Here is a 16,475-nt window from a genome sequence, read left to right on the forward strand (position 1 = left end):
CTCCCTCAGCACTCTCGGGTGGATCCCATCCAGCCCCATAGACTTGTGAACATCCAGGTGGCGTAGCAGGCATTTAGTTAAATAAAAACTTGCTTGAAGAATGTTTTTTGAGTATGAGATTGGTTGATTTGAGGGAAGGAACAATTAGTTTATCCTTTAAAAAATATTAATGAAAAATCATTTAGTTAAATAAAAACTTGCTTGAAGAATGTTTTTTGAGTATGAGATTGGTTGATTTGAGGGAAGGAACAATTAGTTTATCCTTTAAAAAATATTAATGAAAAATTCAAAATGAAAGTAACTTTAACTTTTTTAAGATTTATTTTTACAATCTAAAATTACTCCAAGCGCAAACTAACTTTGTGTGTAGTGACCAGAAGAATCATATTCACTTTTTTCAGACAATAAAGTGTTTAACAGAATAATTTAATCCAATCTCATAGTCAGCTTCTGGGGGGGACACACCAAAATACCCCCCCAGAAAAAACCCAAAACCCCCCAAAAACAAACAAACAAAAAATGGGGAAAAATATAATAAAAAAATCCACAACACTAAAACTGCATTACACTTTTTCTCAGTGGAGATGAGATTTGAAGAAATGTGCATATCCATAAAGAATGAAGATGTTGGTTTTAACTCCAAAATCACAGGAACAGGAAAAGGAGTTAGGAAGTTTGGACAGAAAAGAAGAGCACCGGTTGTGGAGATAGGAATGAAAGAAGCTCCATATTTACCACAAAAGATAGGGGGTGTGGCAAAGAAAATTGGCAGTAAAAGACTACAAGTGCTTTTATTGTTTTTCCAACCTTTATACTTCTTGTGCTAAGAACTAAGCAGTGTTGGAATTTTTGAAGGGTAACTCTGATTTCTGTGTCAGGTGTTTTTTGAGGAGAAAAATAAAATTGGCCTCAGGTCAGAGCTTTGAAAAAGGTATGTTTAAGTTACTGAGGTGTCTTGTGGAGTCATTTGTGATGTTGAAGACATAGGGCAGCTGCAGAACGAGGTTCCACCTTCCTGAAGGTGTAAAAAAACCAAAAAGACTATATATCAAACTGTACTAGGGAGGATGCAGCCAAAGGTCTTGGATGCAGCCTACTGACCTCCAGCAAAACTTATCAAGTACAGGATATGGCGTGCTGGAACTGCAGAATAGCAGCAGCCTCGTGAACATCCAGCAGTGGAATTTCTACACGGTTATGATGAGTTCCTCAGTATTGTGTGCTTTGTTTTGTTCTGTTTTTTTTTTCCTTAAACTGATAACTCAAACTATAAACATTAAAACCAAACCAAAACAAACAACCCCCCTGCCTTGTGTTCCTCTAGATCTCCTTTCATCAAGATTATTTTCTTCCTAAAAAATAGTCAAGGTTTATATTATGATCATAGTCACCAAGCATGTATTTCTTTCCAGATTTAATTTTTCAATTAATATATTATTATCTGGTAAGTACTATAAGGAGTTAAGAAAATTCATTAAATGAATGACATAGACAAAAGGATTAAAACATACAGAGACATGAAGGCATAAAAACTCACCGCAGAACGAATTAAATAGCTTTTCTGAGTCCCTGTATATGGTCTATCCAGTAGAATTCTGCTATTTTGAAATGGCAGATGGATGTTTGCCCGAGCTTTCCAACAACTGTTTTTCCATTTTTAAAATTCTTTGTGCCATGAAGGGATGTAAAGATACTTGACATCTTAAATCTATTTTGATGAGAAGGATGCTATTCTGTGAAACCTACAAGTAGGTTGGTTGAGCAAAACCCAAGCTGAAATTTCCAATCAAGGAAAACACCTAAAGACACATGTCTCTGGCAAAAAATAAAGTCCTTTTACGGAACTAGTTTCTTTTTGTAAGTAACGAGAAAAATTATTCTAAGTTCTTTAGGATTGTATATAATATTTTAATATTCATTCTAAATTAATCAGATTTTATATTCATTGCAAAGCAATTAATAATCTTCTTAACAGTTTAAAAAAAAATTTACAGTATTTTCTGATTTTTGTTCAGTTAGAGTACAAACAGCAAAAAACACCTCACCATGGGGAAATGCCAAAATAATGCCATGTTCTCCTCACTGAAAATCAGATGAATGTGCCATGAATACACAGGCAATTAGGAAAAGTAGATAAAAAAGAGGTTTTTGGTTAGCGGTACAATCTTTGTGACTTTGTGTGTCTTAAAAGGACCCATCAGCAGAGGCTCTCAGGCATATGTGAATCCTGTTTTATAAAACAGGATTAAAGTTATGTTAGGTGAAGTGTTTTTATAACAGGGTTACCAAGGGGCATAAGAGAGTCTAAGCTACCAGAAAATAGGAAAAATAATTGTTAAACCTATTAAGTAGTAATACTGGTGGAGGAGAATTAGAGTGGAAAAGATGGTCAGAATGACCTGATATTAAACAGGAAAGAAGGGTAAGTTTTACCTTAATTAATGTCATGCTTTCTTTAAGATAAAGGTTATGCAATGTCATTAGGAACTACTAATCCATAATAGAAATGTTAGGAAAACTGTTTTAGTATTATTTTTATGGAGTTCAGTTGTTACCTTTTGTTCTGACCTCAGGTGTCCCCACCTGCCTCCAAAGTGAAATTACAAAAGCTGACACAATCTTCACAACTTAGTCATTCTTCTCCATTTAAAGAGGTATAATACTACATCTACTTCCCCAGCCAAATGGGGAAGTTTGTTGCTATAGTTCCTTGTGATTTCTTTGCAATCCACCAAAGCTGAACCCCTCTCTGTATTCTTCTTTTGTATTTGTTGAATAAACTCTTTATTGCAACTAATATTGAATATTAGAAATTAGAGCAGGGTGGGATAGCCTGGCGGTAAAAAATACGTTAGTGAAGAGCAGAATGGTGAGTGAAGAGTACTGTGAAGAGTAAAGGTCCCTGACAGAAATTATTTGCTCTTAAAAGTACTAAGATTATTGAGAACAGCCTGAATCAAATCCTCTCACAGCAGAGCTAAATACTGCAAATCATTAATAATACTAATTATGTAATGAAAAGAAAGTTAATTTTATCTTAAAACAAAACAACAATAGCCCTCTTCAAAAATGTATTATTAATCAATCTCTTCTGTGGATTAGACCATATGAGATAAAAGCAGGCATGAAGACAGCCTTTCTAATTGGAATTAATGACTTCAATAAGCAACGATTTGTCAAGTAAACTTGGACGTGCATATCAACATAGAAGGATACCAAAGAATTGGGAGGTTTTAAAAAACCTCATGAGAGGATCACAATTTTATTTATTTCAGTGTAGAATAAACACTAAACCTTTCTTTCCAAGAACCAACTCTTGTTTGTCTCGATTGTGATTCATGCTGCCAGATTTAATCACCATTCCACACTATATGGACCTGAGATTATTCATCTGGATGTAATTGATCTGAATTGTTATTCGATTCAGATTATCACTAGTTCACAGATTTCTATAAAGTCAAGTGTCACTAGACATTCTCTTTGTTTCTGTGGAAAACTTTGTTTTCACGATTTTGTCCTATTCTTCTACCACAGAGAATTTGCTAGTTATTTTATTCAAAAAATAAATAACAGTCTACATGAACTTAAACAAAAGGGCTGTATTAAGAAATATTTATTTAGCTAATTACTCCCTCAAAGCCAATCAATTTACTCCACTTAGGTATTTATTTATTCTCAGATATGCATATGCTCATTATCATATCACAGTGAAGTCTCGAACCACTAAACTGAAATGAAGAATCCAAGAAACTGACTATTTACAACCACCTTAAGGAATCTCAGTGTTTCTGCAAAAATCTGCGAAGTTTTCTCCTTATAAAAACAGGGGAATAATGTTATGTACTACTATGTATGCAGTAATTCACTGTCTGACACATTCTCATGATCTGAATCAGATGACTTATTACATTGCAGCCCTTATTGAAACAAAAAGGGGAAAGGGGAGGGATGGAGAAAGAATCCATTAAATAGAATCAATGGCAATGTCTCTGGGGTCTGAAAAAAAAATCGGGGTGGGGGAAAGGGGGAGGGATGGAGAAAGAATCCAGAATCCAGAATCAATGGCAATGTCTCTGGGGTCTGAAAATACAGAGCCAATTTTTTGTTTCACTCTGGCAAAATTGGTTAAAATTTGTCCTATGGCAAAAACTGTCTGTCCTCAGAAATTCCACGGTTTTCAGTATAATTTCTTTCATCTCCCAAGGCTTGCAGGTCTTACATATTTAAAATTTTAATCAAAAGTGAAAATGGAGTAATAATTTTTTTTAGAATTTTTTTCATAGGAGCCATCTTGGATATTATATCCTAGTCAGAATAAATATTAAATATGTGTCTTTTTTCCATACTTTCTGACAAATTCCAGAGCACTCTATTCTGGATTTTTTTTTAATATTCTTTAATTTCTAGATAACTGCATGGTGTGAAATACTCAATTCTAAGAAATGTTATTAGGGACAATTAAAATATTGCACCTCAATCTTGAGGAAAAAAGACAAAACTGCCCTCCTTTTGACATTGTAAGAATCTTTTCCTCTCTTCCACATATAACTGCAATATTTCATTTGGTTTACAGTTTGTGGTGTGAGAAGTGGTACAATAAGTGAGGTGACATTGTAAATCTTTTCCTCTCTTCCACATATAACTGCAATATTTCATTTGGTTTACAGTTTGTGGTGTGTGAAGTGGTACAATAAGTGAGGTTTCGCCACTGTTTAATTATGCTAAAGTAGCACAAAGATGCTTCAGTCTTTCAGGTATTAGCCTGTGCTCAACATTACAAATTTAATCTCACAAGCATTCATTTAATTATAAATTATTTAGAAATCTTAATCTTATTTAAAATTCTAATGTTTATTATCCTGCTACCTACAGTTATTTTTAATAAAAATAGGAAATTAAATTTTAGACTTAAAATTGTAACAATGTTTTTCTTAAGAAAGAAATGAGAGATTTTATAAGGAAGGACATTTCATTGTTAATGATTTCATAGCTAGAAAGGATAAAGCTGTGTTCTTCTTCTATTAGCTTTTCTTATTCAATTTCCCCAAACCTTGTGTCTACACTAGTGACCTGAACTATGAGAGGTTATTTACAATAGGATTATCAATACTCTTGAAATTTAAAAAATTCAAAACTTAGTGAATGGCAAAGTTTTATGATCTCATGATATATTTTATATGGTATTTTTTACTGGATGCTATAGAATTTCCAGACACAAAACTTTAAGCTGAAGTTAAGACTGATTTATATCAAGCATCAGCAGAAAAATTATAAGGAACACTATAGTTTAAAGACAGAAAAATGGCCTTTCAGTAGGAACTGGACTACTGGACTTCTATTCCCAGCTGTCTCCCTGATTTCCTGCACATCCTTAAACAAGCCAGATTGATTGTCACTTTTTCTAAGAAGAATGATCAATGCAACTCAATAGAAAGGCATCAGGCTAAGATTCTTGCATTATTTTCATGATCTGTAGTCATGGGTATTATAAGAGAAATTTGGGGGCTTCTGATTTTTCCTCCATTATTTTAGGGGAATATTGTGACAAAAAACTTATATGCCCAATTTCCATTTCAAAGGTAATTTCACAGTTAAAAGTATCAGAGATCTATGCCTTGGGTTTTGATTCTGTTTTCAAAGTGCTGGGCATCCACTTCTCATGTGAAATTAATTGTGAATATTTGAAAATCTGCCAGGCCAGGCTCTGATGTCTTCCAGCCTGTCCAATAGCTTGTTTTTGCATCTCCAAGACAGTAGCTTAACCAGACCTTTGAGTTGCTGGTTAACTGGGGTAGCACAGTTATATAATCCAGCGACTTCCCAACTGTGAGGAATGAGGATCTCTTGTTTAGAATTGCCACTGCCAAAGGCGTAATCACCTAACAGACTGATGTTGGGCAAAGGCAGCACACCATTACAAATATTGATGATTACAAATGAAAGATCTGGATAACTACAGAGGCACATAGGCACCCATAAAAAGCCTAAATTTTCTGACCACAGAATCAGCAATGATACCTCATCAACTATAGGTTGTTCTTTACAAACAGTTGAGGATTCTTCTCTAGAGATAAAGTGAGTCTCTCGTTACAATAAGATGAGAGATCTTCTCTTATTTGCTCTTGGTCATGAATAAATCATATTTCACTCTCTGCTTTGAGAAGATTCAATTGACTGACCAGGTCAGAGGCTAGAAGGTAGCAGAGATGCTTCACGATTCAATATATTTTGTCAACTCATCTAAGAGAATTTATTTCCCAGTGATCCACATAAAGTTCCTAAGATGCTTTTCATGTTCCCAGTATGGAGAACAAAAGTCTCTCATTTATTTTAATTAATCTATATTCTACAGAGAAAAAGAAAGAGAGAGTTATATCCATTCAAGATCATATCACTTCATGAAGATGGCAGAAGAATGAACATGTTTTATGGCCCAGTTTATCATCTATGACTTTGACTATTACCTTCTTTGAATTTTAGGTTCACAGTGTTAAGTCTGTACTATTGTAATAAATTATTCATTTCAGGCATGTGTAGATGAGCATGAAAGCTTCATATCCATTACTGAAAAACACCAAATGCGATGATCATTTTGTCAAGTTCCAGAGCTCAGTACTTGTTCCCAGGTAGAATTTCCTGAAATAATCACTCGTTTGAAAATGAATCCTTATTATGCATGATAGCAAGAAATAGCAATTGACAGCAAAGTGTAGAGGTCGCCACTCTTCCCTTATGCTATCACTATTGTCTGGCAGGTATGTACAACTGCTGGGCCAGACAACGTTTTGAAAGGGTTTGCAATTCCAGTGCACTATCACTTCTCAGTATGACAGGTTTATATCAATTATAAATGAAATGAAATAAAAATATCTTTAACTTACCCCAGGTTAAGAGTAGCCTTGATGGTTTCAGTGACTCTGAGTAAATCACTGAAAATATTTTCGTGCTATATTCATATTGAAACTTTTGAATAATAATTTTTCCTCATCATAAGCTCCAATATGCTATATATCCAAATACGCTTTCCAAACAAAGTCTGCAAGATTTGTTTTGGGCTAAGATTAATATTTTCTCCTCATTGTCTTCCAGCAATAACTCCGTCTTGCCTTTATGTTCCTTCATACATAAAAAGATCCCAAAGTATTCCACAGACATCTTATACTTTAAGACCTAGAAGCTCCTGCTGAACAGAGGAAAGGATTCCTACTTGACTGGCAGCACTGGGTATTATTTCCCACTCTCTGAATTTTAATGTGACTATGTCCAGGTGGAACGACAAGTTTCAGTGTTACAAAGTCTGATAATTGACAAGTGTGGATAATGTTTGCTTGATCTGATGAATAAAAAAGAGAAGGGTTTTATTTGAAAGAAAAAAAGTGATTTTAGTGTAACTGTAATCAAGACTCAATTATATGCTTCCATTGATGCTAGCCAAGAGAAGTCAGTAACAAAAAACAGACTTTACATAAATTTCATCACATCTGGGCAAATATGTAAATTTTGAATGAAAAAAACCACCATAGATTTATATTCAGATAATCTCTGCTCATCCTTGGAAATACCACTGACTAAAGGATTTATAAGGTTCTAAAGTTTACAACATTTATACAATTTATAAAATAAATAGCTGATAAAATACTAATTGCTGTTATAAAACCTACCTGTCTGTCCTGAAATAAATGTTATTAGCATCTCCAGTTGTTCTTTACTGCTGCTAATGATACTTCAAATTGATAGTGAACTGTGTTACCGTTTAAAAGGAAAAAGGCCTGTGGATTTGCAAAATACCTGTGTATATTTAGATGCAGCATATTTAGGATTGGTTTTTTTCCCCACTTGAATTTACCCATTTATGAAAATTTACTTCCATGTATCACACCAAAATATTAAGAAGAAGGGGGGGAGGCTGGGGTTCAGCCAGATGTATAGAGTAGAAACTCTAAACAAAGTCCTATGAAATTATGACCTATGCCAGACAGCTAGAAGCCAAGTGTAACCTCAGTTCCTTCACTGAGGATTTTTCAAATTTTCCAAAACTTATGCTGGAGCTGGAGGGAGCCTGGTTTCTTTGTTCTTTTTTTAAAATATAAGCTGTTCAATTACTCCTGTGTGCCACTATCTGCAACCTAAGGCTACGTGAAGCAGACTTAAAACCTCTAACTTAGGCTACTTTGGAAAACTAAATCTCCAATATTCTGGATATAATTTCCAAAACCAGTATTAAATCCTGTTCAATCCAATAGAAGAACACTAGCATATTATTTGGATAAAAAATTCCCTTCTTAGTCACTGCTGCTTTTCAAAATAAGGTACTACTACGTTTTTTCTTGAACGTGGCCTGAAATACAAAAATGTCATGATTACTTTGTTTTGTTTGACACTTTTTCTTAACAGCAAAGTGAGCGGCTGCAGCCTGGGTCAAGTACTCACAGGGGCAGAGAGGCCTCTGGGCCTGCAGCCTACCGGCCCTGAGGGCACTGCAGAGAACCTTCCAGAACCGCAGCCCCTACGTGCCAGAGCGGGAGTGACAGCCAGTCGTCAGGTGGGAATGGGAGCCAATCAGAATCAGGCATTCTGTGCCCGATCCTATAAATGGGCGGTGCCCACCAAAGGGGAGGCACCAGGAGGGGGCTTCTGTGGCAATGGGGGGGCTAACAGCAGGGCCAGCCCAGCCAGGGCTGCTGCGCTCGCCTCCCTGACTGCCTTGGCCTCCGCCACAGGACAGAGAAGTTGTGTGAGGAACTGCGATGCAGACCTACCTGGCTTCTCCTGCGGAACAGAGAAGTTGTGTCACTCATCAATGCAAAATATATGCGTGACCGTAAGTGTTTTGGTTTTTCTGAGCCCTTTTAGTCTACACCGTCAATTCCATCTCAGGCTGCAACAAAGGGGAGAAACATTTACTGTTTTAGGAACACCAGTGTAATTTGCCACATACTGGGACTCAGAAGAGTTTGAACAGGAGAGACGGATAGGCTCGGGGCTCTGCTGCAGCTTAGCCTTTAAACTTAATATATGTGTGAAGACTTAAATGAGACAGAAAGCTTAGAGGAAAGAGATTCTGCCCCAGGATGGGGTTTTTTGTTTATTTTGTTTTGTCTTTCCTCAGAATGTATTATCTTAGTCATGCTGGAAATGTAGGACAGGTCTCTATGCAGCAATATCTTGAGGATGTTAGTACCTCAAGATGTGCAGTTTTTTTCCTCAGTGTAGTGAAGGAGAGAGATTTCTTAGGAAAGTTGTTTCTTTCATCTATGAAGATTTTTAACACCAATGCTTGAAATCAGAGTACCAAAAAGTACCATGATCCTCATGTCTCATGTAGGTGCTGCTGAGGTTTGAGACCCTGGTTTGGATCCTCCCTGCTCCATTTCCACCCACTGATGCTGGCTGAGATCATGCTCAACCCTGCTGTATCCAGGCTTAGTTGGCCAGGGATAATTGCCTGAGCTGGCAAATCCTGGCTCGCTCCTATCAAACCCCCTGCTCTCAGCAGGATGCCTACAATCCTGGCAACGCAGTTGCTGCAGAGCCCCTGCTGTGCTCAACGGCTTTAACCCAACAGTCCAAGGCAGGCACTTCGGTGGTTGTGACAATGCTTTGAGAGGTCCCTTTGAGTCACTTGTCTCTGAGCTCAGGGATTTTGCACAAAGAGTAATTTCCCTTGAGTGACTTCAGTGACTTCAGTTCTTATGAAAAGTGAGCAGTGGGCCTCTCTATCTAAATGTGGGTTTGGACTATCATGAGGCAATGCTTTAAGCAGCATTACTTTAATAAGTCCTTTATTCTGCCTGCACTGTTCTTAAGGAGAGTAAATTTTGTATTCCTACATGAAAGCACCATTTGTATTTATTTTAAATAGATCAAAGTCTGCATAAATGCTTTATTTCATTTATTAAGACAGTTGAATTTATTGCTATAAAAATATGTTTTTATGGTTACCAGACTGTGTCTTCTCATGATCTGCCCTATCGTGTAGTCAGAGGATCAGGTTAATGTTCCTCCAGACATCTTTCATCACTCCAGGCAGCTTAGTTAAAAGCCAACACAGTCAGAAGATGGTTTGTGTTCTTCTTTGTATGCTTTGTAATGCTTGATAACTTCTGGGACTATCACTACAGTGAATATTATTTGTGAATACAGAAATCATAGGTTGATTTCTTCAAGTTTCTGTTTTATCTGCATGTTGTAAAATGAAGTTGTATGTTTCTGAAAGCACCATCTGAGGAATGAGATCAGTTACTCTTTGTTTGGCTGCTTAAACTTATTCTCTATCTTATTTAAAAATTAGTCAGCTTACTTACTCTTGATCAGACTGGGGGGATTATATTTCTGGGTTGCATGGCAGCCTGAAAAAAGAGTAAACATTTTCTGGTAATTTTATTGTAACTGTGATGCCACAGGTACCTGCTGTATTCCCTCCACTGTTGCAGTAGTGATATTCCCAGTGATGATTTTGGTTTGTTTCGACATTTAATGGCAATGTTTAAAGGACATTGTATTATCCGAGCTTTATAAGAAGGCAAAAGAATATGGTCTTCTTTCCACCCCTGCTATAGAATTTCAAATTTATAGCAAGGAAGGTGTCAGGAAGTGGCAAGACTAGGTCTGGTACCAAAGAGAAGGCAAACTGGGGCTGAGTGGCACAGCACAGGTGGGACTGTGCCTGCCCGACAGGGCACAGCCCCTGCAAGCAGAGCAGAGCTGGTGACGCTAACAAGTCAGGGCAAACAGTGTACTCAAAGGGCCCTGCCAGAAGGTGTTGGGCAGCAATTAAAGAGATTCTAGGTTATAACTAGTTTTTTCTGACTGGTCTCTGTTTGCAAGGAATCCAAGTGCCACAGACACTTCTTTACTACTCTTTCATCTCTCTGTGAGAGAAGTCTTTAAGAATATTTCAGTTGGAAGGGGCCTACAATGATCATCTAGTCCAACTGCCTGACTGCTTCAGGGCTGACCAAAAGTTAGAGCATATTAAGGTCACTGTCCAAATGCCTCTAAAACACTGACAGGCATGGGGCATTGAACACCTTTCTAGGAAGCCTATTCCAGTGTTTGACCTCTCTCTCTGTAAAGAAATGCTTCCTGATACCAAGTCTGAGCCTCCCCTGATGCAGTTTTGAACAATTCCCAAATAATTAATATCAATTAAATTAATATTAATGGTAATTAAAATCACAGCATTCTATTGGTGCAACCTAAGTGGCTGGATGGGAGATTTTGCCATATCACTCACTCATACAGTAAAATAAATAGCTGCAATACTAACTCAATGCCCTTCTTGCCTTGGACATTTCTCTGAAATCATGAGTTGATGTAATTTTGGTGTTTTCCTGGGGTTTTTTTGGTTTTGATACACTTGACTTCAACAACATTTACCCGTGAGGCAGAGGTCTTAAAGACATCAAGAACCTTTGTCTTCTGAAAGTAAAAGCAGTGGCAAAGAAGACAGTTCTCCAGTCTTCCTCCCAGTGCACACATATTGAGAGAAACCACAGACTGATTAGGAGACTTGTTGTTTTCTAATGCCTATATTCTTGCAAGGTCCTTCTCATATCCAGAGCCAACAACGTACACAGCAGTAATCTAGGTAGCCTACACTCTAGACTGTTGTGTTAACCTTAAATTTATTTATTTTGTTATGAAGGGAAAGTCAAATTGTATCCATACCCTTAGGGATTTGGGGGTTTTTCCTTTTTTTTCTCCCATTTGAAAATGTTGAGGCAAACAGATTCTACCATCTGCTTTTGCTTATTTTAACTAATCAACCGGGAGATGTTGCAGTAGACTCCAACAGAATAATCAATAAAGGAGGCCTAGATGGTCAACCATGTGGCATGCTGGCTAAAAGCCAATTTCTGTCCTTATTAACACAAATAGTCTTTGGATTTCATATTAATCCTCCTTGAGAACTAGCTAGATGAACTTGCTTTGGGGAAGAGCTTGTGAGGATACTGACTTTTGCTGAAACTGTTCTCAGGGAAAAATAACTACTGTGAAAACAGTTGTTTAGCAGACTTCTGAGTCAGGAACAAGGTGTCCTGTATTGTCCTAGAAGGTACATTTTGTATCCCAGTCATGACTCCTAGATTAGACAATGTTGAGACTTGATGTGCACTGAAATTGTTCAAAAACTGAAGTTGATATAAATTACAGTAAAATTTAATAAATCAAAATAATTGCCTAATCAATACTATTTCCTTTGATATCTTTTAAACAGCATTAATCACCATGAACTCATTTGGTATTAATGCAGATGTCACAAATGCTTCAATTGGATTTCTGCTGTAACTGAAGATTAATTACTTAGAGTAGACATTTGTGCTAAAGTATTACCCAGTATGCATGCATATAGAAACAATAAAAATAACGAAGTGAAGAGTGGAACAATACTTCCATGTAAAAGTAAAACAGTTTTTGATTTAGGAGTTAGACATTATTAATAAAGATGTATGCATTTTGCAAATGAACCTGGAAAATTTATCTTCATGTAAGCATATAGCAAATATCTTACCCCATCTCTCGTTACTATGATGGTACCACTGTCAAGATATTCACTTTACATTTACAGAACATGCTGCTAGAAAACCTATATAACTATTATATTTTTTCAATTACATTAATGTTAGTGAATATTTTACTTATCTTTCATGTGCCCTAGATGTGTATCTAATAAGAAAAACTGTATTTAAGATTCCAGAATACTGGGTACCAAATCCAAAAGTATTATTTCCTGACTTTGCCTGATCAGAGACATGTCAGCTTAATATAATTTCATTAAAAGAAAAAGCTTGAAGAACATTACAATATCTGGAAATATTAAATAAAATTTTTGAAAATTATCTGAAGACATTTGCAAATTTTAGGTACTCAAATGGTAAACCCTTTGTGGCTGGGTACATATACACACTGTTAACGTCACTGTTAACGTCACTGTTAACGTCACTGTTAACGTCACTGTTAACGTCACTGTTAACGTCACTGTTAACGTCACTGTTAACGTCACTGTTAACGTCACTGTTAACGTCACTGTTAACGTCACTGTTAACGTCACTGTTAACGTCACTGTTAACGTCACTAAAAGCTCTTGTTTAGTATTCAGGATAATATGAAAGGTCCAACACAAAAGTCATTCTATGAAAAATGTTAGGTTTTAAATAGCGTCATATATCAAAACCTATATTTATTTTTTAAGCTTTCAACAAATCCGCTTTGACTAATTCTAGCTTGATACTGCTTTTTGTCTAGCTCGGTCTTTCAGTACATTTGGTTCTATCAATTAAGTGATCCTTCTTTATCAGTCTTTTCTGATCCTCTGTCATGCAGCTTTAAATCTGACTTGATTCCTAGCTATCACTTCTCTCCCAAATGTTTCTGTTCATGTTTCTACCTGATCAGGTCTTTGTCTTTCACTGTGTCATTCAATCTACATTTTTTTATGAATACATCCTATTCTTTCTCTGCATAATATTTCCTGAACTCAAATTCTAAAAATCTTGGTTCTTGGCTATTTCTTCCACAATAGTAATTTCAAATATTTTTAGCTTGAGCTTCTTAATTATTCTGCTCATGAAATCTTAACTTCCAGAAATTCAACTCTTTCAGCTTTGGAAATGTGGACAATTGAAGTTTGTCTGGAAAACAAAATAGAGATTCTATGAGGAATAGCACATAAGAAGAAAGACAAAAAATAGTCAGAACTTAAAATGAGGTAGTTTTAGAGGGCTTAATTGATTTCAGATCATGTGTTGCAATTGTTTTCTCCTAAGTGCTTTTGCTACTTGAATTGCTTCAATACTTTGGAAAAGCATTTCCCTTATGATGTTAGAATATTGTTATATCAGGCCACTGCAAACACTTTAAAGTTAAATACCTGCACTGATTTGGTTTGGCAACACTCATTCTTTTTTTTCTTTTGTGTTCCCTCCCTATACATATTGAGCACAAGAATTTTGTGGCAAAAATGTTTTAGAAAATTAGCAATTTTCATGGACTGCTAGAAGATACTCATGATGATCAAATTCTGAGCTTGTAAATGTAAATATTCATCCTGAAAACCTGATTTTTAAGGGCTCCAATCAGAGAACAAACATCCTGTGTAATTCATGTATCTAATCAAAGCTAACCAACACAGCCTGAATTTCAAATGTCAAATGTTTGCAATAGGAGACAACACACATAATTCTTCATCTGTGCATATTCAAAGAATCTCTGTGTGAATCAACCAGAAGTTACAAAAAGAAGTGATATTCATCACAGTATTTACTCAGCTCTTGTGAGCAACATGGACAGCTGTAATACCAGGTTTCTGGCATTTTTTTCAATTGATCAATATTGCATTAACAATTTTTCTTAACACTTTTCTTGTTAAGTTTCTCAAAGAGTATTATCCTGATGGACCTAAGTACAAGAAAAGGAAAATCTTTGTCTTGAAAAGTTTTCTGTCAATTCTCCATGATTTGGATACTCAAACTTTCCAATCATCTTTTCAAACATATTGTTTTTCATCTGATTAATTGAAATTTTAAGGTACTGGTGTATTAGGTGGTTTGGGTTTTGTTTTTTCTCCTCATTTCAGGTTGGCTACCTTAGTTTATCTGCATTATTCCTATAGTGCTTTGTGTCCATTTACAGTCTAATTTTGATGTTGGTCTAAATCATTATTACACTACCCTTTAAATTTCTCTATTGGCTCTTGTTAAAACACCCCATTTATTTAAAGATCTTATTACTTACCAGAGTATGTTCTGATTCTCTGACCTCTTCACACTCCTTGGTGGTGACTTCAGTTAATTGCATGATTATCAGATGATAATGTGGTAGCATTAAAATGAATTAGCATGTAATTACTGTTGTTCCCAAGGGAGACAGGGTACTTAAAGCAGTGCATGTTATTTCATGGAAAGCATGAAGCAGTACATTTCCACTGGTATATTCAGATATCCACAGCTCTTGCTTACTACAGTGTATCCATGGTACAAAATCCTAGAGGAGATTTGGAAATAGCTGATCAACATCTGCTTTTGCATCTTAGGTTATTCGTGTCAATTTCAAAATCTTTAATTTTTACACATATGTAATAAAGTGATTTTATATGATCTCATTTGGGTTGTCTCATTCCCATTGGCATTTGTTTACAATAAATATTAACAAGACTAAACATTATAGACCTGAATAATGAGTCACCAGAAAATTATTTTAACTAATCAAAATTAATTAATTCAATTTACATATGAAACAATAGTTAAAAAATACTAATGTTTCAGCAATGTTTCAGATCTTGAGCTATGAATATGAAGATATTACAAGCAGAAAAATGCTTAACTTACAGGATATATTATTAATTACATCTCATTTGTTCATCTGAAGAAGTTACCTTTTAGGAATTCCAGTGTCAAGGTGTTCTTATGCAGGACTAGCTGAATGTAGTTCCTTCTGTCTCAAAAGTTGTGTACTTACCTCTGCACTGGAGGGTCTGCACAGCAAAGCAGGAAACTAAATGGAAAAGCAGTTTGTGTCTTAGGATGGATTCATTTTCTAAATAGCACATTTTACTGCTCAGAAGGGTTTTCCCAAGAACGTTTCTTTCTTTCAGTTGATGATAGCATTTAGGAATTAAAAATGCACATAAACTGGAAAATTACACAATTGATAAGGAATACCTCTAACTCTAACTGCCTTCTTTTTGAGATGAAGTCCATAGAATCACAACAGTAGGTTCTACAACAAGGGCTAAAGAATAAAAAAAATAAGTGAGCAACAAAAAAGAGTTTACTTGCATTACCCTGTTGTGCAATGCGTCATTGGAAAAGCACTAAAGATCAGGCTCCCAAATACCATGGCTTCAGTGCTGAGTGTCTACTTGAGTAGGGGATGCTTTCTTCATCATGGGGCCTAATACAGCTATATTTAGGGCACACTTCTGGAAGCATGCGAAGTTAAATGTTTTCAGCACCTAATTTGAAATAGTTACTATCCAGAAAATCTGAGCCCTTAGTTCGTAAAAGTGCTTTGTGGATATTATAGGAATTGTAAACTGTAAAGCATATAGTTGTGTGCTGTTACAGATAATGTACGTGAAATGCAGAGTGCTAAACTGTTAGCGATAATGGAACAATCTTCTATCTGACATTCTTTTAGTTACAATTTTCTTGTTATGTCAAAGCATTTTTTAAGTTTGTACTAGCATGCCCAAATGGAAGGGTTTTTTTGCTATATGAACTTACACAAACATGGCTGAAAAAAGGGAATAATAAAAAAAGCAGAATGCATTCATCCATTTCATAAAACAAAATCCATTGAAAATGCTTACATGCTTGAAGGAGAAACTAAACTTAATCATAATTTCATTTCTGGAAAAAAACCCTTTTGTTTGCAGGAGAAAAAAGATGGAACAATTGTTTCTTTTCTACATGTGTTGCTTGGCTCTTTAGCTGAATTACAGATCAGATTGGTTAAAATGTTTTATCAGTGAA

The sequence above is a fragment of the Aptenodytes forsteri genome, unplaced genomic scaffold, assembly GCF_000699145.1.
Source record: "Aptenodytes forsteri isolate BGI_AS27 unplaced genomic scaffold, ASM69914v1 Scaffold119, whole genome shotgun sequence".
Classification (NCBI taxonomy): Eukaryota; Metazoa; Chordata; class Aves; order Sphenisciformes; family Spheniscidae; genus Aptenodytes; species Aptenodytes forsteri.